This window comes from Molossus molossus, unplaced genomic scaffold (genome assembly GCF_014108415.1).
Source record: "Molossus molossus isolate mMolMol1 unplaced genomic scaffold, mMolMol1.p scaffold_m16_p_7, whole genome shotgun sequence".
Classification (NCBI taxonomy): domain Eukaryota; kingdom Metazoa; phylum Chordata; class Mammalia; order Chiroptera; family Molossidae; genus Molossus; species Molossus molossus.
Genome location: NW_023425401.1, coordinates 33334744 through 33357239, shown reverse-complemented (window position 1 = coordinate 33357239; position 22496 = coordinate 33334744). Strand labels below are relative to the sequence as shown.

The 22496-nt window shown below is 35.0% G+C and overlaps 1 pseudogene; it reads left to right on the top strand.

Moving 5' to 3' along the window:
• Positions 1–829: 829 nt before the first annotated feature.
• LOC118620373 lies at positions 830–21142 on the top strand (annotated as a pseudogene).
• The last annotated feature ends 1354 nt before the right edge of the window (positions 21143–22496 follow it).

Sequence of the window (22496 nt, the reverse complement as noted above, 5' to 3'; positions counted from 1 at the left end):
GAATGGAGATCATAAATGGGATAGCGTATTCATGGCCAAACACACCACATATTCTTCCTTCTCAGGACCACCACAGTATTCTCATTATTTCTAGTTCAAAACAACCCGTTTCCTGACGATGTTTCATAACCTGCTCAAAAGCTCACTTTATTGGAGGCTGCTTAAGAGATGATTCATATAATGAAAAAACAACAAAGCATTCCCATTCACCAAACATGTATTGAGTGCCCGCAATGGGCAAAGCACAGGGGGCCCTAAGCTTGTCACTTAAGTGAAACCATGTGAATAGTTGTCACCTAAACTTGTGAGCAGAAGTAGATGTGTGTCAGTTCTGGGCTAAGGTGGTTAAGAAGTGGTCAGTCTTCTTTTTCTTCTCTCCCTCTATTTCCCAGCTGAATGCGGGAACTCTGAGGCCCAGCCTCGCGGAGCAGCAACACAGAAGAAGCCTAGCGCCCTAAACCACCACGTGGAGGAAACACTCATCGACAAGAACTCTCACATTTGACTTTTGCATGAGCAAGAAACAAAATTTTCTTTTTGTTGCACCAGTGAAATGTTTTTGTTAGAGCCGCTAAAATGACAATAAATAATAGTAGCAAAGCAATAAAAATTGCACACACGAACCAGCCTGTCAGCAAATCTAGAAGAGAGAACTTGAAAACTTCAAATCCTATGTAAGTTCTGACAAAGGTAGAGTTGGTTAGCAACCCCATATAGAAAGCGGTAAAGGTGCAGCAGAAAAGAACAGGGAATGAAGATGAAGTCTTGAGGCCGGGAGAGCTCATAAATCTGTAACAGATATTCTCTACTAGAAAAAGTAGTTCTCATTATGAGACCTGAAGTTCTTGGCGCAGGAGCTGGGAAAAACAAAGAGAGTAGCATAGAAATTTTAGAAAGCATAGAGGTAGCAGGTTTCAGACAATACCAGCATACCATAACATCTGCATGCATGGGCACCGCATTTGAAGATGATGTTTGTGAAGAACTCTGCAAAAGAGGGCAGGAGATAGAAACTCTCCTGAAAGAAGGGAGCGTGTAAGGGTCAGAACAAAAGCAGCCAGTCAGATTCGCATGACTCAGAGGAGTCTGAGTTTAACATCTGCTTGCAATTTTCTCTCTCTCCCTCTCTCTCTAAAATCAATAAAGAAAAAAACAGTTTATAAAATCTGCTTGCAATGGCTAAAGGAACTTTTGACACATGAAACTTAGAAAAGGGGCCATGGGTCTTCTCATCATTATTTTCAGAAGAACTCTTGATTCTAATTAAGGAGAATTTGTCTATTTTGGATAGAATAATAAAAAAAGAAATTTGGTCATCCTCCATCTAAGGACACCACAAGAAATAGGATAAAAATCAATATATCATTCTGACAGATGAAAAAACTCATTGGATATGTTGTCAATACTAAGCTATAGCTTATTAAATTATTGAAATGTAATGATAAAGAAAGTATTCCTTGGACATCCAAAGAAATATACTGAATCTCTCATAAGCAAAAGAAAAAGTTTCACATTAGATATCTTTTCATAATAAAAGTCTGCATCAGAAAAAAAATTCAAAATACAGTGGGGGGAAAGTGTGAAACAAGAATAATTTACTCACCCACGCTGTGAAGTGTAAAGGCTACCAATAATTTTGAATGTACAGAAAACTGGAAATGATCATGTTTACGAGATTTTCCTGAAGATTCTACTAGAGCACAATTGACATCCATCCAGGTTGTTATAAAAATTTATTAATGGGGTAGTGATGAAAAATGAATGTCCTTAACAGTAGAATTTTGACTTAAAAAGGATTGAAATAAAAGTAGCAAAATGATCTGTAAATGTTAAATGTTCTGAACATAGAAATGACAAAAGCTAACAATAATGCCATGACAGGGAGAAAAGGTGCAACGTCGAAAGTTGAAGTATATTGTTTAAAGCTGACAATTAATAGTAGAAGCTTAACTATGAAGGAGGACAAAGGCAAACACAAAGAGAATTTTATTGAGTAGGATTGAAAGGTAGTAGAAATGGAGACAGAGAGATAAAAGAAGTTACATACCACACAGTTTTCTACTTTGTATGGAGGTAAAATATAAAGTTAAACCTTTGCTATACAAAGACAAACTAATTATATATATATATATATATATATATATATATATATATATATATATAAACTGTAAGAAAAGGAAAGAAAAGAGTCCGTGTAATGGTAAAGTAAAAGAAACATTAGATGAAATGCAGAGCAGGAATCAAACTTACTCTCAGACCAATAAAAGTTATTGGGCTTAATTCGGTTAGAAGAACAATATTTTAAATTATCTTTTAAAGCAAAATCCAATTCTACATTCTATAAAAAAGACATCTTTTTCTCTTATTTATTTTTATTTTCAATTAAAGTTTACTTTCAATATTATTTTGCACTGGTTTCTGGCATACCAGCATAGCGGTTAGATAATCGTGTGCTTTACAAATTAGCCCCCCTGGCACCATATGTAGTTATTACAATAATATTAGCTATATTCTCTGTGCTGTACTTCACATCCCCATGACTATTTTGTAACTACCAATTTATACTTCTTAATCCCTTCAACTAAAAGAGACATATCTTAAGTGACCTAGAAATGTTGAAATAAACAAATAAGCAAAGTAAACCCCAAAATGGAGCTGAAAAAGTAGCCAGTATCTTCTGGTTTTCCACAAATGATGGAAGCTGCCTAAATTTAAATGTTTTCTCACATCCTTGTGCAAAGCACACAGAAACAATAATATAAAATAAATGTCTCCCAAATACCATCTCTAGAGCGTGACTAGGGGACGTAGATGATGCAAAATTCCAATATTCATGGACATGGGTAATAAACAGCCGAAACCAGAAGAGTTCTGTCTAGAACCCACTCTGGAGCCGAAAGTCAGGTGGATACTCTCCAGAGAAGAGGAAAATGTGCCTGGGACCTGCATTGGTGGAAAACAGATCTTGTCAACTATCATCACTTAATTGGGAAATACTGAACATGAACTTTAAACCTGGTAGGTCAGAGCAAGGCTACTGGGAGCCAAACAGAAGAGACTTGGAAATAAATGGGACCAATGTGACAGTCTTGGGAAGTCACCACCTCTGCAGAAGGGGACATCTCAGAAAGGGAGGTGTCCTTGAGAGACCAGATGATGATGAGAAAGATGAATGCAGATAAGAATGGGCAAAACCAAAACAAAATGTATAAAAAAATTAAAAGGTAGAAATAAGTGCTGTTCATTTAATACACTTATCTTATTGACTGTAGACAGTGCAAAGTTACACCAAGTGAAAACAAAAACAATGGAGGGATTGTTACCTTGATGACTGACCAGATACAATTTAGACTAAATTAGAATAAAAGTACTAAGTGAGTGACAATAATATACTCTGTAATGCTGAGTTTACTATTCACAAGTATTACTGTAGCAATTATGCATAATTATATTTCAAATAGCATAGCATAACATTGATAAAGCAGAAAATACTATATATACATGTCTCAACAGTCATTAATACACTAGACATAGGAGATACTAAAATATAGTTTCCAGTCTAAAGAGAAATAAAGTGGATGCAAAATAAGCTAGACTATGAAAGAACTAAACAGCCCTGACTGGTTTGGCTCAACAGTTGGAATGCTGGCCCACAGACAAAAGATCTGTGGTTCGGTTCCCAGTCAGGGGCACGTACCTGGACTGCAGGTTTGTTCCCTGGCCCGGTTGATGCGTTTCTCTCACATCTATCTTTCTCTCTCTCTCTCCACCCCTCCTTTTTTCCCCTCCCATTCTTTCTAAAAATCAATAAAAAATATATCCTTTGGTGTGGATTAAAAAAAAAAAAAACTCAACAATTTTAATAATGTTTATCTTATGGATATATGTCAAACTTTTTCTCAAAATAGGGACTGATACTGCTTTTCAAGTGCACATTGAACATTCACAAAGTCAACCACATATGTGGTCCTGGAGAAATACAAAATGTTTAAATTAGAAATAATGTATTGTCATGCTTTGATCAGAATTTAATAAAATCAATAATTATGGACAAAACCAAAAACAATGAAGCCATATACTTGTATTTATGCAATGTACTGTGAGTACATTTTACTTCAAAAGATATATTTTAAAAACTTCCAAAACTGATAATGAATGCAAATTCAAAGGGACAATGTAAGAGCCTGAAGAGACTTTCACTGGCAAAATTGGAAAGAATTTGATACTTTTAAAAATAATAATAATGAGGGATTTCCACTTCCAGCCATATATTATTGGTCACTATTCCTTTCTCTGAAAGTGTTACTTATCCAAAGAGTCATATATTGATTTAACTTTATCAGAACTACAAAATCTCCTAAGTGAGATATTATGGGTGGTCAGGGAAGAAAATACATGTCTACAACTTTTCTTAATTTTCATAAAATCATCAAATCATTTCCTGGCATTGTTTCATTTTCAATCACAATTTAGTTAATTTAATAAATTAGTTTGGTTTTATTTTGGGAGAAATGAATTAATAGAAGAATCCCATCAAATTTGACCAGGGGGTTTTTGTTATTATTATTATTATTATTAATGTTTTTCAGTTAGTTTGTTTTCTGTAATGTGCTACTACTTGGTTAGTAAGAGGTGTTTTCCCTTGAATATGGCAGCATGAAAATTATGTAGAGAATATTCCTGCTCATAGGAATCTTAGGACTTCAGACCACTCTGTTTCTAGATTTTTCAAATCATTCTGGCTCAAACTATTCTGATATAGTACATTCGGTTCTCTCTAACAGTTTTAAAAAATTACACTCTGAAAATGCTGATCAGTGACAGTTTGACTGGACTGATGAGATGTTCTTCCATAACCACTAAGGGAAGCAGCCAATATTGAAGGTTAAATTCTGTTGCTAAGCAACCCAGAAGTATCCAGTACACCTAAGAACTTTCTTCCACTCAAACACTAGTTGTAGAGAACTGCATCAATCAATTCAACAATCAAATGCCGTTTCTTTGAAAGAGAGCTCATCTGATAAGAACAACTCCTTCCACAGGTATCTAGCTTTAAGTGTGATTAGACAGCTGTAATTTTTTTTCCTCTACAGTCTTTATGTGCACACATGACCACAGTCCAATTTTTTCATTTATTGGACCAGAAACTTTTAACTCAATTCAATCAATTAACTGAATCCTCTTACTTAGCTATATGTCATGTAAGGTATACTGTAAATACAAAGATAAATGGAGAAATCTTGACCCATCAAAAGCTCACATTCTAATGTTAGAGATAAAAAAGTAAATGCATTATTTCAAAGATGATAAAATATGGGGAAAAACCTAATTTATACAAATTATAAAGGGAATACCATGGAAGGAGTAAATAACTTTTCTGAAGAACTTAGTTTTGGAGCTGAATTTTAAAGGAAAAACAAAAAATCTCAGACAGACAAGATGATACAGACATTCCCTGCAGAGGAATCTCTGTACTTGGAAAGTCACAGGCCAATGAGAACATGACATTTTGGGAGAGCCATAGACAGTTCAGTATAATCTAGCATAAGGTGTTGATGAAAAAAGTGTGCAACATGACTAGATATGTAGACAAAGTCCAGATAATGAGGGCCTTTTGTTTCAAGGACTCTTTTCATGTTTTGTATAGACCTAGGACACTATCTCTGGAGTAGGGGGTCATTGAGGATTTTAATTGTGAAGAGACATAACCAGATTTTCTTTGTTAAACTTTTATTGACTTATACAAAATAATCCTTATTGGGATTTTTATTCAATAAAATGTAACTCCCCCCCCCCAAATTGAACTTGTTCATAATTTTATGATATTCTATTGATATTTTAAAATGTACCCTTAGAAAATCGGAACAATTCAAGATGTACAAATTAAAACCTCTCCCTATCCCTACCGCTTTCGCTTACTCCCAATCTCTCCCCAAAGTTAACAGTTTTTGTGTGTTCCCAAATATACAAACACACACACACTCACATACCTACCCCATCATCTATCTAAATATTAAGATTTCTACATATTTACTTAACTGTCTGTCATTAACCTATCACCTTTCTATCAATCTACTGATATCCATTTATCTGTGTATCCATCTATTGATTGTTAGTAATCATTGTGACTTCTTTAATGATGTTTTTAAGTACTGAAAAGTTGTAAAGATTATATGTTATGTATTTAGATAGACTAATCATCTGAAATTCATTTTGGATAAATAAAAGATAAGGATCAGGTATTTTTTTTTCCATATGGATATCTAATGGGACCAGCACCATTTATTGAAAACATCATTTTTCTATTGAATTTTCATGGCCTCTTTATCATAAATCAGGTGATCACATATATGTGGTATACATAGTACATATATTTAGCTCTTTTTCTGGACTTTTTACTCTATCCTATAGTCTACATTCTGCCCTCCTAACTATAATACTTTTATAATAATCTTGATATTTGGTAATATAAGTCTTCTGACTCTGTTCTTCTTAGCTATGCCTGGTCTTCCCTGAATGTATATATTCAGAATCAACTTCTCAAATTCCAAAATAAGTATTTCTAGAACTTTTATTGGATTATATATCACATTGACATATATATCATTTTGGGAAGGGGAAATTGACATCTTTACAATGTTGACTCTTCCAACTCTTAAAATTTGCCTTATATCCAGTGACCTTGATGAACTCTTCCTAATAATTCTAATAGTAACACTATATTCTTTTGTGTTTGTATGGAAAATTATACTGTCTTTGAATGATGATGGTTGTATTTATATGTTTTTAATTCATATATCTCTTCTGTCTTTTCTTCTTGCTTTATTGAACTTGCTGGGACATCCAATACAACATTTAGAACGGTGGCATTAGAGTACATTTTTGTTTCTTTCCCAATATCAAAAAGAAATCTTTATATATTTTAATATAATATATTTCAATATCAATATTTCATCAGTAAGTATGATAATTTCTGTATGTTTGGAGGATGGATTTTTATCAGATTAAGCATATTTTCTGCATTTAGTAGTTTTCTAAGAGCCATATTTTGAAATCATTTTTAGTGTTATTGTTTAAAAAGTCAACATTTAAAAAAAAAACCAAAATATTATAAAGGGAGACATAATCTGTGTTTATAGATCGGAAGATCCAATATTGTAAATATGTCAACTTACTTCCATTTTGAAGTATATATTCAGTGCAATCCTAATAAACATTCCAACAAGCCATATTGTGGATATCAACAAAGTAATTCTAAAGTTTATATGGAAAGGCAAAAACACAGAATAGCCAATATAATATTGAAGAAGAACAAAGTTGAAGATCTGACATTAACTGACTTCAAGATTTAATATTAAACTTCAGTAATCAATACAGCATGGTAAAGGCAAAAGAATGGACAGTAGAACAATTGAATAAAATACAAAGTTTAGAAATAGGCCAATACCAATACTGTAAATAAATCTCTGACAAAGGAGTAAGACTATTCAACATAGAAAGGATCAACTTTTCAACAAATTGATGTCCATATGCAAAAAAAGAAGGTTAACTCAGACCTTATATATTTTTTAAAAATTAAATTAAGGTAGATTATAGACCTAAATAGAAAGTAAAAACAAAATTTTGTAATCTTATAAAGGTGGAAGAAAATAGGATAAGATCTATGTGATCTTGGATTTGACCATGAATATGTGGATATGACACCAAAAACATTGCCATTTGTCTTTTATCAAAGAAAAATTGATAAATTAGATTTTGTTAAAAACTACTTAGTGAAATGCACTATGAAAAGAATGAAATGACAAGCCATAGACTGAGAGAAGATATTTGTAAAACTTATTTGATAAAGGACTTGAATCTGAAATATATGAAGAATTCTAAAAAGTCAACATTTTCTTATTGAGTTAACAAACAACCAAAAAATATGCAGTTGGCAAATATACATATAGAAATAAGCTCAACACTATTTGTCATTAGGAAACTGCATATTAATACAATGGTGGCATGCTACTATAACTCTAAGGTTGGCTAAAGGCCCCCAGACTCACAATACAAATTGCTGAATAAGGATGTAGAGCAAAAGAAACTCATTCACTTCTGGCAGAAATGAAAAATTGTATAGCCATTTTGATATAGACAATTTGATGGTACCTTATAAAGCTAATCATAATCCTACCATACAATCTAACAATTGTGTTCTTAAGTATTACTTATTTGATTTGAAAATGTATGCCCACACAAAGACCTGTATAGGAATGTTTATAGCAGCTTTATTTACAATTGCCAAAAACTGGAAGCAACCAAGATCTCCTTCTATAGGTAAATGGATAAGCAAACTGGTGTATCTATACAATAAAGCATGATACAGCAATTTAAAAAATGAACTATTATCTAGCCATGAAGAGACACAGAGCAGCCTAAAATGTATATTTCTAAGTGAAACAAACAAACTAGCCTAGGACATCTACATACTGTGTGATTCCAATATATGACATTCAGGAAAGACAAAACAATAGAGCCAAGTTAAAAAGCTCCCAATGACCAAAGCTGGAATGCTTTCAGAAAAAAAAAAAAAAGAATCAATTGGTATTAGATTATAACACAAAGTATAAAATAAATATGCATCAAATCTATTCTAATATAAATAAATGCTTGGATAAGTTAGATGGGGAGAAGAGACAAATCTCTCATGCTTAAAAATTCCAAATAATTTATGTAGATACTCTGTTCTCTTGGAGTTGGAACACAAATGCCTGTTCCTTAAGTATACAGTATACTTTGTCCATATTCACTTTTTTCCAAAGATTTCAGTATGGAAAGGGGAAAGAGTAACTTTACAGTGGAGAAACCTAACAAAAGCTACCTCAGCCAGGTGATCAAGTTTTACAACATTGGTAAGTAATGAGTAGTATATACCATTAATATAATGTGATGAAATGGCACTCTCCTTCTTTGTCTTCCTCCCCTAAAAAAAATAACCCCAGTCTAGTCATGAGAAAACATCAGACAAATCTCAACTGAGGAATATTCTACAAAATACCTAGTTATTATTCTTCAAAAGTGTCTTGAGTAATCGAAAACATAAATCTTTCAGGTATGCCTTATGTATTTCCTGCATTACCATTCTTCCTCCAAAAGACCACTTGTATTCTAACTGAAGAATTGTTCTTGGTATTTCTACTAGTGTCCATTTGCTGATATTGAATCTTTTGGTTTTTGCTTTATGAAAACAGCTTTAATTTTCCTTCATTTTTGAACAATGTTTGGCTGGGCAGCTTTTTTTTTTTTTTTTTTTTGTCTTCTGGCTTTTATCTTCCCAAATATTGAGCTAATCATTCTCATTAAAAAAAAATAATAATGTGTTATTTTCTCTGGCTACTTTTATGATGTTCTCTTTCTCCTTTGTTTTCTGTGCACGCCCAAATGTGGTTGGTGTTTAATTTATCCTTCCTTAGGTTTGTACCAATGTGTGTATTGGTAGCTTGATATTTTAATTTTGAGAATTTCTCAACCATTGGGTCTTCAAAAAATGCTTCTCTTCTATTTTCTTCTCCCTCTCCTGGAATTGTAATTACATATATGTTAACCTTTTCAACATGCCTGTGTCTGTATGACCTTTTCAGTATTTCACATCTATTTTTCTATTAAATTTTGACTGACCTAATTTTGACTTTACTAATCTCCTCTTTTGCAGTCTTTAGTATATTTCAGAAATCATATAGCAATTTATTTTTTTCAATTTGTATTTGATTTTTAAAAATAAAATTCTATTTGTCAGTGAGATACTCTATGTTTTCATTTCTTTCCTTTTAAAAATATTTTAATTAAGTATCTGTTTATATTGCCTGTTTCTCCCTTGGCTTTTATTATCGTCCTATTTTTTAGCATGTCTACTAATTTTTTATTGAATCCCAGACACCATGTCTGAAAAAAATGGCTGGGACTCTCATTGGTACTATTTTTCTCCAGACAGGATATAATTTTCTTCTGTGAGCAGAGTGTAGGTAGTTCAACATGATGCATTTGAGCCTAACCTCTTCCCACTTTGCCTTAATTTAAAGGGCTTATTCTCTCTGGTATCTCAGAAAAATCCAAAGAGTCTCTGTTCTTTAATGCATATTGATTTCAGTATTTGTTTTCTTAGGACTTTGAGATTAGTGAAAACTCTACTTAGCTTTTTAGTTCTTTAATTTTTCTTATTCTAATTTTTTTGTTAATCCTCACCCGAGGATATTTTTCCATTGATTTTTAGGTAGAGTGGAAAGGAGGGAGAGAGAGAAAGAAACGTGGATGTGAGAGAGACACATCAGTTGGTTGCCTTTGGGTTGGGACAGGTATCAAACCTGCAACCCAGGTACATGCCCTTGACCAGGAATCAAACCTGTGACCCTTCAGTTCACAGGACAATGCTCTAACTATTGAACCAAACCAGCCATGGCAGCTTTTTAGTTCTTTTAATAACTGCATGATGTTTTACATTTGTAAAAGTCTCACATTCCATATACTCAATCTAGAAGTCAGCAAATGCTTTAAGGGGAATGCTAAGTTCATTGTTTACAGTTTCCTTTACTCTACAACCTTGACCTCTCAAATTATGACCATCTTGGTAACACTGAAGTCCAATTTTTATCTCTGTAGCCCAATGAGACTGCTTTGTACTCCAGGCTACTGCTTTCTGTTTAGCCTCCCATGGCTACAAAGTGAAACAGCAAATATCCTGAAGACATGATGACTGCAAATATAGGGTTCAATTCACTGAGCTTCCTCCTGTTTGGAATATTGGCCCCTCATGTTCTGGTTGCCCTTATTGCTTACATATCCTTTCAAGCAACCATTCTTTACCTACCTTGCAAAGTCTTTTCTTTTCTTTTTTTTTAAGTGAGAGATTTAATTGGATCCCAGCTTTCCCATCATAGCCAGAAGGTTAACAACAATACTTATAGGATAAGCAAATCCAATAGTCATCTACACAAAAATTTAGCAACTTAAAATAAAAATAAATATTAATAACCTCAAACTGTTTCTGTGAGTCAGAGATATGGAAGGGGTTAGCTTGGTGTTTCTGTAAGGATATCTTATGAGTTTATAGTTAAGAAGTCATCCAGGGCTTCAGTTATCTGCAGGGTTCACTATGGCTGAAGGATCTATTTCTAAATAATTCACATTATCTGAGAAGTTGGTACTGACTATGGACAAGAGACCTCAATGCCTTGCCAACTGGAAGTCTACAAAGGGCTTTCAGAGTGTCCTGAAAACATGGGAGCCAGCTTCCCTAAAGCAAATGATCCTAGAAAATTAGGTCTAAACTACAATGTCATAGAAACAAAAGTCTCCAAAGTCACACATGGCCATTTCTGCAATATCCTGTGGAGGTGATAACAAAGGTCAGTCCTAGGAGGTGTGGAACTTACAACATAAGAGTGTAGATACCAGAAGTCAAGAGTCATTGGTAACCATCTTGGAGATTCTGCCCTAGTGGAGCAGGAGGAGTCAGCAAAAGAGATGGAGAAGGAAGAGTCAGAAATTTAGGGAAGAACTGCTCTGGTCAGTTTGGCTCAGAAATTAGAGCGCTGGCCCAAGGACAGAAGGGTCTCGGGTTTGATTCCTTGTCAAAGACACATACCTGGGTTCAATCCCTGGCCCCAGTTGCAGTCACGCAAGAGGCAACCAATCAATATGTCTCTCTCACATCAATGTTTCTCCTTCTCTCTCTCCCTCCCTCCCTTCCACTCTATCTAAAAATCAATGGAAAAATATCCTTGAGTGAGGATAAAAAATAAAAGAAATTTAAGGAAGAACTGACAGAGATGAGTGTCTCAGAAATGAAAGGAGATACTTGAAGAAGAAAGAAACGATGTTATAAAGAGTTAATGTACAAGTAGGAAAAGAAAAGAAAAGAAGAGAAAAGAAAAAGAAAAAGAAAAGAAAAGAAAAGAATGCATTGGCTCAGACATTGAGGTACTTCACGGTGCATTTTGCCAGCATTATTTCATAGAAGTGGCAGAGGAAGAAGATATGGTTCAGGTCATTGTAGCACACAGGTACCTGAGAGGAGAAGGATTCTAGAACTAACATGTTTCGTTTACAGATGTTTATAAAGTCTGGACTTTGACAAGTGCAAAAATTTAAATTGAAATAACAGAAGAGAATAGATGATCATCTAAATGAGTAGCTGTTGCTGGAAAAGAGGAATGAGAAGTTACAATTAAAAACAGGCTGTACTAATAAGAAATGGAGATAAAAAATAGGTCAAAACCTAAGGGATACCTAACATTACCAATAAAAGTTTGGCTCAAAAAAGTCTAATATATGTTAGCAAAGTTCCAGTCACCGAACTGTAACACTGGGGTAGACCTAATGCTAGAAATCAGAAGAGAAAATGATAATGGGGCAAGGATGAATAACAGGTAGGCAAAATAGTTACAAAGGTAAATAATTTAAAAACCCAGGCACAAGATAAAAAGGCAAAGCCTATTTATTAAAATAGTTTTGGTCATACCAGGACTGAAATAAAAAAATAATTCCAAGAATGAAATGCATTTGTCATTTCATACTTATGACTTATAGGAACTTTTCAAGTTGCTCTAGATTACAGTTCTTTCAGGCTTTTTGAGTAATAGATTTTGAGCAGAAATGATCTTTGACTTTTTCTAAGTATAAGGTCTTTAAAACTTTCCTTATTAGAAGGTACTCTTATTTTATATACACTCGCATACGTATATACACCCATATATACACACATAAATACAAAGGATTCACACAAAAATATTTGAAATAGTAATCATTGAAGTCACCATTACAAGTAAAGAATGATGTAAAAACATTATACCATAAAAACCAGCCCAGATCCTAGAGAAGTAGAGAAGAGCAGGAATAAATGTGTTTGTTGTCAACATTATTCAGTTGATCCCCAAAGCATTTGATCTTTCCCAAATTTCAGTTCTATATTTCCTTTCATCTACTCATAGATCTATTAATGTCCATCATCAACTTTTCATCTTCTCCCTGTTGAACTCGCTCCCAGCTATGATCTTTGTTTTAAATATATTCTCTTTGCACCTCCAAGTCCATTCCCCACCCTTCTCTACTTGGAATCTGACCAGTGTGGTTTTAACAGTTCTCTTACCTGCTGGCTTTCATTTAGATTTGTCCAGTGGAAAGTTAACAGCAAGAGATCAGTGGGTGGAAAAGAGTGATTCAGGGAATTTATTCCACCAGTATCCTCTTTATTCCAGGTCACTGCAAGTTGGCTGTGGCCCTCATTAAAAGTCACAGCTCCTGTCCTGGCCAGGTAGCTCAGTTGGTTGGAGCATTGTCCCAATATGCCAACATTGCAAGATCAGTCTCCAATCAGGGCACATACCAGAAGCAACCAATAAATGCATAAATAAGTGGAACAAAAAAATCGATGTTTCTCTCTCTCTGTCTCTCTCTCTGTCTCTCTCTTTGTCTCTCTCTCTCTCTCTCTCTCTCTGTGTGTCTTTGTTTCTCTCCCTCCCTTCCCCCCCCCACTTTCTCTCTCTCTCTCAAATCAATAAATTTTTAAAAGTCACAGTTCCTGTCAAGCAGCCCTCATCATGTTCCAGAAACTCCCAATTCCCTTCACCACTTCAAGCTTAAAGGGTATAAACAGCTCACAGTTGGTACAGATGTGGGATATTTAATTATCCAATATAGTTTTCCAGACCTTGATGGAAGTTTGTAAATTATCACTTTATTAAAGTACTCAGTTTGATCATGTCAATGTATTCCTTCCAGGATCCTGAAATAGCACCTACATTTGCTGGTTCTTTCAATATATAAAATGTATCATCATTTAGGTTATTCTTTAAAATCTTCCTGGTAAATGGCATATATACTTCTTGATGACAAGGAACATACCTCATTCATTTTTGTTTCTCTATTATCATTTACCCGCCCCCACACAGTAACGCTGTATTGCTGAGCTGATAATGGTGCCTTCAAACATACAAGTATAATCCTATGTATAATTGCATGTGTGTACATATATAAACAAATATAATACTAAATTACATCTACATTTTAAATTTGGTCACCATTTAGTTATTATTTTTTAGAAACATAGTTTAGTGCTGAATTAATGTTATTAAAAATGCTATCAAGCCCTAGCCAGTTTGGCTCAGCAGTTAGAATGTCGACCCGAAGACCGAAAGGGTCACGGGTTCAATTCTGGTCAGGGGCACATACCTGGGTTGCTGGTTAGATCTCTGACCCTGTTTGGCGTCATGTGGGAGGCAACCAATCAATGTATCTCTCTCACACTGATTTTTCTCTCTCTCTGTCTCTCTTTCTCTCTCCCTCCCTCACGCTCTGTCTGAACACCAGTGGGAAAATATCCTCAGGTGAGGATTGAAAAATAAATAAATAATTACTAAAAATTTTTTAAATGCTATCAAAATATTTATATAGATCACAGTATGCTACAAATAATACAAAGCAACTCAAAGCAGGCCTCCTATCTTTCTTTTATACTTAAGCTCACAGCACCAGCATTAAACTAAAATTTGGAAAAGGTTGAAGAGTCCATCTCTTCTCAGTGACTTTATTTGCCCACCGTGCATCTTCAAACATTTACTACGCAGAAGGGTCCTTCACTTTCAGCCAATTGTACATATTGTCAAGAAATTAAATGTGGTCCCTGGAAGCTCTATCAAGCACAATTTCCATTCTACCCTCCCGTCTCAGAACTGTAAGTGATCAATGCGTTCGTCAAGTCCTCCTCTCTGCATGGACGGCGCTCAGTGTGGGGACATGACAGAACTGTGTGGCTGTGGAGTATGTCACAGACTCATGCCTTATTTCTGAACTATTATCAGTCAAGTCATTTATAGATTGAAGATGCTAGAGAGTATATGACTGAAGAGGACCTAAGCCTAGAGGATGGCGGCCATGTCACTCGCTGCAGAAAGGAGGAGGGTAATTTTGATGCACTGTGTGCCCTTCCAGCCCTCCTGCTTTACCTGATCTCCCCTCTCTTTGTTGTTTCTCACCAGTGACAGAAAATATGAGGTGAACTAAAATGAGTCGCCAATTCTCTCCTCCACCCTACTCTTGACTTAGAGTGACATACCTTGGCAGGTGGTTATTATGTTAATATAGATGTATTCCTAGATATGGAAGAATGGGGGGGGGGGGTCAGAAAATAATTAAGTAAAAGTAGCATTGCACTAACCTATAATTATTAATAATAGTTCAGAAATCTCAACAATTCTGTAAACCACAATCCTATAATGCATGGTAGGGATGGGAGGATGCACTATAGAATTTAATTTTCTACACCGGCTATAGAGCTAAGTAAGAACATTTTCTCTGATTCACTGTGGAATTTCCAACTTCACTTAAAGAGGCATATTTTTGCTGAAATAAATGAGTCGGGAAACCACATTACTGCTTAGGACTCTGAATAGTTATTATAATTGAAGTACCTATGGTATTTTAGACTAGGCAACCTCACAAATACGACTGATTTATAGTATAATAGAACATCAAATCCTTTCTGCCCTGCCACGTTTTCAACAGTTCTAAAGTGGACATAAGATTTTATTAAAGCACAGAATCCTAGAGAGAGTAAGCACTAGGTTGCATTTTACCATTTTAAAAATAAATTCTAATTTTTTTCACCTGTGATAGCATGGCCTATGGATAGAAATGTCACTTTTTATATTAGAAGAAATGTTAGACATCATTTCAAGGAAGGTTCTTCACTGACCACTCATGATCAAACAGTCTGTTCTGGGACAGGTTCTGCAATAATCCTACCCTTTGAAATATTTTTGTATATATAGATATAGATATAGATATAGATATAATATTTTTTATTTTCTACAATTTGTTTTAGAAGACATCAGGGTATAAACGATTCAAGTAAACAATCTCATCCTTTTCTCTCAGCTGCAGTTATTTAAGTATCATGGAAGATTCCAATTGGTCAACTTCATTAAAATGCTTCTTTTAGCTTCATTCAGGAACATTTGCTTCAAATCTATACCTCAAGTGTGATCAATATGGGATATATTTGTTTTCTTTACATGATCATTTTCAGTGGCAAATTTTGTAATTCAACTACATTTTGGTGCTACCCAAAACAAAGGGATCTAATCTGATGGCATGAGGATGCTTTAGGGAAATTGTTCCATGAACAAAGGAACAGAGCAGCGGTCCCCTGCTGTGCTAGAGCGCAGTTAGACCGTCAGTGCTAGAAGCCATTAGCAAGAGTTACCTCTCAGAGGAAGTCTAAACTGAGATGAGCTATTGCAGGTTCAAGTGCAGAGTAGACACACTGGGCAAACTGAAGTTTGTTTTGAATTTGGCCTCAATAAGTCTACAATCAGATATGTAATATTGTTGTTTTCCTGTGCTCAAATTTAGGAACCATCACACTGTGAAGATGCTTGAAAACACCGAAAGCCTCAACTAATGTAATATTCCTTAGGAATCAATACGAATAATACATATTAAATAAAATACTTAATATGCACTATGAACTTCACATGGATCATTTAATTTAATATTAAGATATTTCTGGCCTGGCTGGGTAGTTCAGTTAGTTGGAGCATCATTCCATACACTAAAATCCTTGCAGGTTCGATTCCCAGTCAGGGCACATACCTAGATTGCAAGGTCGATACCAGGTCCGCGTGCATACAGGAAGTATTGATGTTTCGCTCTCTGTCTCTCTCTCTCTCTCAAATAAATAAACATACCCTGGAGTGAAGACTAAAATAAATAAATAAATAATTTCTGTAAGGTACTGTACCATCCTCGTTTTATGGATGAATAACTCTAAGCTCTGTAGATTCTATATCTTATAGATGAGTTATTAGCTCTAAGCTTTCTAGGTTCTATAACTTGCTGAAGGTCACAGCTAGCATGTAGGAGAGTCAGTACTTTAACTTGGACCATCTGGCTTCAGCACCTGACACTCTTAGAACTAAAACTATAGTTAAGAACTATAGAGTTAAATATGAGTTTAACACTGACTTAATCGTTTTCCAAGGAAGTGTTTCAGGTAAAATAACCTTTCAGAGCTTCCTGCAAAATGGGGGTAAAAATATCTATTTCATAGGCTTGTTGTAAGGCTTAAAAAATAATATAAAGGGAATTAGTAAGAGCCGTTCTTTTTCCATTTGTAAACAAGGTGGGCCACTGAAATTTCACATCTCTCCACACGACTTCTAAAATAAAACCATAAGGATCAAAACAGGCAGCAAATAGAACTAGCCATAGCTTATTCCTAAAGTACAACTGGGAGACAGGGGATAATGCAATCTTAGGTTTCCATTCAGGTAGATAAGTAAAAATCTGAAAGCCAGAATTGTCTCAGGGGCTCTCATCAAAGCAGGCGGTCGGCAGGAAAGGAGCAGAAGAAAGGAGCGTGCACGGGGGTGACAGGACATAGTGCGTGAAGGTTCAAGTCCAGAGGAAATAGTCTTCACCCCCACTCGGGAAACGCTGAGAACAAGACCAGGTCCAAGGTCTGATCAGAGCTCATGGCTACTTGACAGTGAACATGAAGAGGTGGAAAAGTGACCGCCTGAAAGCAGCAGTCCCGAGAAGCCACTGGTCTGGGGGAGAGGGGCACCTCAGGAAGCAGGCTGTCCCTTGGATGGCAAAGGGAGATGAAAGTGGCAGAAAGAAAGGCTCTAAGGAGATGAAATATTTTCAAAAGATAAGGTGAAAACAAACAAACAAAAAACCCTACATGCTTTATTTATTTATTTTTTTAATCACTTTACTATGAAAACAGAAGCTATGAAGTAAGAATTTGATAAATTTCAGGGGGAAATTGTATAAACCTCACAAATATCCCCTCTACCCACTGAAGATCACTTGCTATTGTTTATTCAGCAACATTTTCAGACATCCTCATGAACAGAATGAAGAACCCAGAATCCATCCATTTAATCACATCCTAAGGAAAAAGTAGAAAATCAGTGTCTCACACACACGTGCACGTACCACACACAAACGCTTGAGGCAGAGAACATACTGTAGCACAGAAAGCCAATATGAATCAAACTATCTAGTTGGAGGTAAAAAAGAACATCATAAATTGAAGATAACAAACTGAATAAAAAAATTAAAAATAATGGGGACTTCTAGTTTCAGGCCCAACATGTAAGAACTTGGAAGTGATCACTCTGTCTTTACAACAAGTGAAAGATGAACAAACTAAAAATCAAAGACTATGACTTTTCTTGGTCTCATTAGAAAACAGGTTACAGGACAAACAGCATCCCTGAAACCTGGAGAGGAAGTGATTCCAGAGTCAGAGCTGAGATGAGGAAAGCTAGTCCCTCCAAATATTAAAATATACTCTTTATATAACACAACATGAATAACCTGTTTCTAAAGTGGTAAAGAAAACTTGTCACAGAGTATCTAGTAAATAAATACGAAACTGTGAACAAATACAAAATAACTACTTGAGGGCTCCAGAGAGTGAACAGGTGGATATTGAACTGTAGTTAAAATTTGGAGAGAGAAATTGCCGTTTTCTCATTTTATGAGATTATGAGATATGAAATGTTAGATTCTCACTTTGGGACTTCAGCCTGAAAGTGAGCCACAGTTGCAGACCAGAGTAGGCAGCTGTAATTCATACAAAGTCTTCTGTCTTTATAGGATGAGGAAACAGGAGACAGAGCCCAGGCAATAATAGATCTCAGGGAGTGAGGAGGTAAAATCCTGAAAAGGAGAGAACCTGAGCTTGAGAACCCACTTTCTGTCTATGAACACTGCCTGAAGTTTTGCCTTATGCTTGAATCACACGTATATGAGGCAGAAGCAAAGCGGCACAGTGGAGACTTATAGAACTGACAAGACTAGAAAATGCTGCCTACCTGAGTCAGAGATGGAAGAAGAGACTGTTATTTGCCTGCTAAGTCTAAAACATGAACACGTTTTGGGGCAATGTAACAGTATTTAGGGGCTCCATAATATAATATTTACTATGTCTAAGATACAATCCAAATTTGCTTGACATATAAGGAACTACGCTAAAAATAAATGATTAGTGGGGTCCAAGTCAGAGGTTACCTAGGTGTTGGGAATTTCAAAAGACTTTAAAGCAGCTCTTATAACCATGCTTCATGAGCTTGAAAATGTTCTTAATGAGTAAAAATATTGGACATTTCAGAAGAAAAATGAAAAATATAAGAGACAAAAGGATATTTTATAAATGTGAAATACATACTTGATATATACAGTTCACAGAATGAACTGATTTGGAAGATGGATATGACAACAGAAGTAAAATCATTCAATGTGAAGTACAGAGCAAAAAGTATGAAAAAAAACATTAGCAGGGGCTCTGTGCCTAAGCTCCATTGTACAGATAATTGTAGTCCCGAAGAGGAGAGAATGAGGCAGAAATAATATTTGAAGACATAATGATAATTTTCCAAATTTAGTGAAAGACATAAATTTATAGATTTAAGAATTGAGCAAACCCTAAACAGAAAAAAATACAAAGAAAATCATGCCTAAGCATATCACAATGCTGCAAATCAAAGGAAAAGAGAAAAAAATTAAAGCAGAAAACATAATACAAGGAAATAATTATTTGAATGACTACATATTTCTCAATAGAAAATTTGAAGCCAAAAGATAGTAGAACATCATCTTTAAAGTGCTGAGAAAGAAAAATGATCACCCTAAATTATCCTTCAAGAATGAAGGTGAAATAGAATTTTGCAGATAAAGGAAAACATTGCAAGCAGAACTTCACTACAAGAATTAGAAAGTTTTTCAGTCTAAAAAAATTATAACATGAAAAATCAAATCTTCCAGAAAAAATGAAGAACATCTGAAATGACAAATATCAAGTAAAATATAGAAGGTGTGTTCCTCTTAATTTATTTAAAATAACATGTGGCTATATCAAACAAAAACGAAACATTTCAAGTGAGGTTTATAATATATGTAGATATAATATGGGAACTATTGTAACGGATGATGCCATGGTGGGGGGTTGAAGGTGGTAAATGAACTAATACAAAGTTGCAAAGGTTCTAAATTTTGCGTCAAATGATAAAATATGAACTCTGTATAGACTGTGAAACATTAAGTATGTGTATTGTAATTTGAGCAGCTACTAAAAATAGTGCAAAAATGTATAGCTAAAATAATAATTAAAATAAAATTTAAAAGTATTTAATAATACAAAAGTGGGTGAGAAAGGAGAAAAAACAACAACAAAGTAGTAGAGGTGACCAAAAAAGTGACAAAATGGTAATTCTATATCCAACCACATCAATAGTTACCTTATAAATGAATGGACTAAAAATATTATTGGAATAATATATTGGAGTAAGAAAGATGATCTGGACAGCAATAACAACCACTATGACTTACTGATATTTATAGAGTCCTACATCCAAAATTACAGAATACATATTCTTTTCTAGTATACATGGACAGTCACCAAGCTAGACAATACAGGGAAATAAAACAAGCCTCAATAAATTGAGAAAGATTAAAATCATAGAGCTGAACAGAAGTCCTACAACTAAGGATATAAAGAAGAAGCCACATAGAGGCTGTTCCCATAGGAAATATTTCCTGACTGCAATGAAAGAAAGAATACATTGTCCACCCTCTGTCGTGGAAATGTGACTAGAAGAGAAAGAGAAGATGTTGTACAAAACACATCCAATTCTATCACATGAGACATCATTACAAATCTTTTTACAAAGTATCAAGATGAATATAGCATTTGTGCTATCATTCCATACTTTCAGATCTCTTAAGACTCAACAGGGAACAGTAATAGAAGTGAAACATCCATATGTGATAACATAAAAACTGATCAAGAGAATTCCAGTTCTTCTGGACGTCTCACCTTAAGTGTCCCTTGTGTCAAGAATCCACTTTTACCAGACAGCATACTCTGGATCCCTGGAACAGTCATCACCTATTTCAGAGAGTTCCTGTGACGTGCCCTATTTGTGAGTCTCTTCCTTGGGGAGATCCTCGCCAGATTACTAGAAATGTCATTAGTCATCTAAATCAAAGACAACAGTTTGGTTATAGAGAATTTGTGAATCTTCAGCCGAATGAGGAAACCCAATACCAAACTGCTGCTGAAGAATCTTTTCAAGGAAACATCCGAAGGCTGTAGACATCTCTGCATCTTTGTACCTGCAAGTGCTCTCTGTAAGGAGAAAACTACATGAAGTCACCATTTCAATAACCGATGTGCATATTAATACAAATAATGCAGTCAAAAAAGAGAGAAAATGTGATATCTATCTACTTATCTCTATCCATATCCAGATATCTATATCTATCTGTATATATAATAGTATTCAGCCTTAAAAAAGGAGATCCTGCCATTTGCAACAACATGGATGAAACTAGAGAGTGTTATGCTAAGTGAAATAGCCAGACACAGGAAGAAAAATATTTAATGATCTCTCGTATATGTGCAATCTAAGAGAGTAAAACTTACAGAAACAGTGTAGAACAGTGGTTTCCAGGGACTGGTGTGTGGGAGAAATGGGAAGAGATTGATCAAAGGATAAAGTTCTAGTTGTCCAGGATGACTGCATGTGGGGGACCTAAGGCACAGCATGGCAGCTACAGTTAATAATACTGTATTGTGTACTTGAAATTTACTACAAGTAAAGCTTGTTCTCACCATACACATACACAAAAGGAGTGTGAGAAAAATGTAAATGTGGATTAGCTTGATTGTGGTAATCATTTCAGTGTATACATATCTCAAAACACCACGTTGTACCTCTTTATGTACAATTTTTATTTGTCAGTTATACCTCATAAAGTTGAAAAAATTCAATCGTGATAGTATAACACTAGCTTCATATATTTTCTCAAGTAAATTTTGCGGTGACTTTAGTCTGCCATCACACTTTCTCAAAAGTGTTATATATTTAGTAGATCGGTACTTAAAAAGAACATTTAAAGTAAATTTTGAAGGACAAGTTGGATTTCACTCAAGGATAAATGTATGTTATTTAAATGTACTTATTCCAGAACTTTGAACAGAAAGAGCCCTTCCAGAAATAATCGTCATTATGTCAACTTACATAAGAAAGAATTGCCCCCATAACTGAACCAGATACGCCATAGACCAGATCCTACATCCTGTATCAGTGGCCGGCCTAACCAAAAGACAGTCCTCAGGCTTTCTGACTTAAGAGTTTTAAAATGCTCCTCTGAACTAAATAGACACTTCTCCAAACAGGACATACAAATGGCTAAGAGACATATGAAGAAGTGTTCATCATCACTAATCATCAGAGAGATGCAAATCAAAACAACAATGAGGTATCACCTCACACCTGTCAGAATGGCCGCCATCAACAAATCATCAAACAACAAGTGTTGGCGAGGGTGTGGAGAAAAGGGGACTCTAGTACACTGTTGGTGGGAATGCAGACTGGTGCAGCCACTATGGAAAACAATATGGTGTCACCTCAAAAAATTAAAAATTGATCTCCCATTTGACCCAG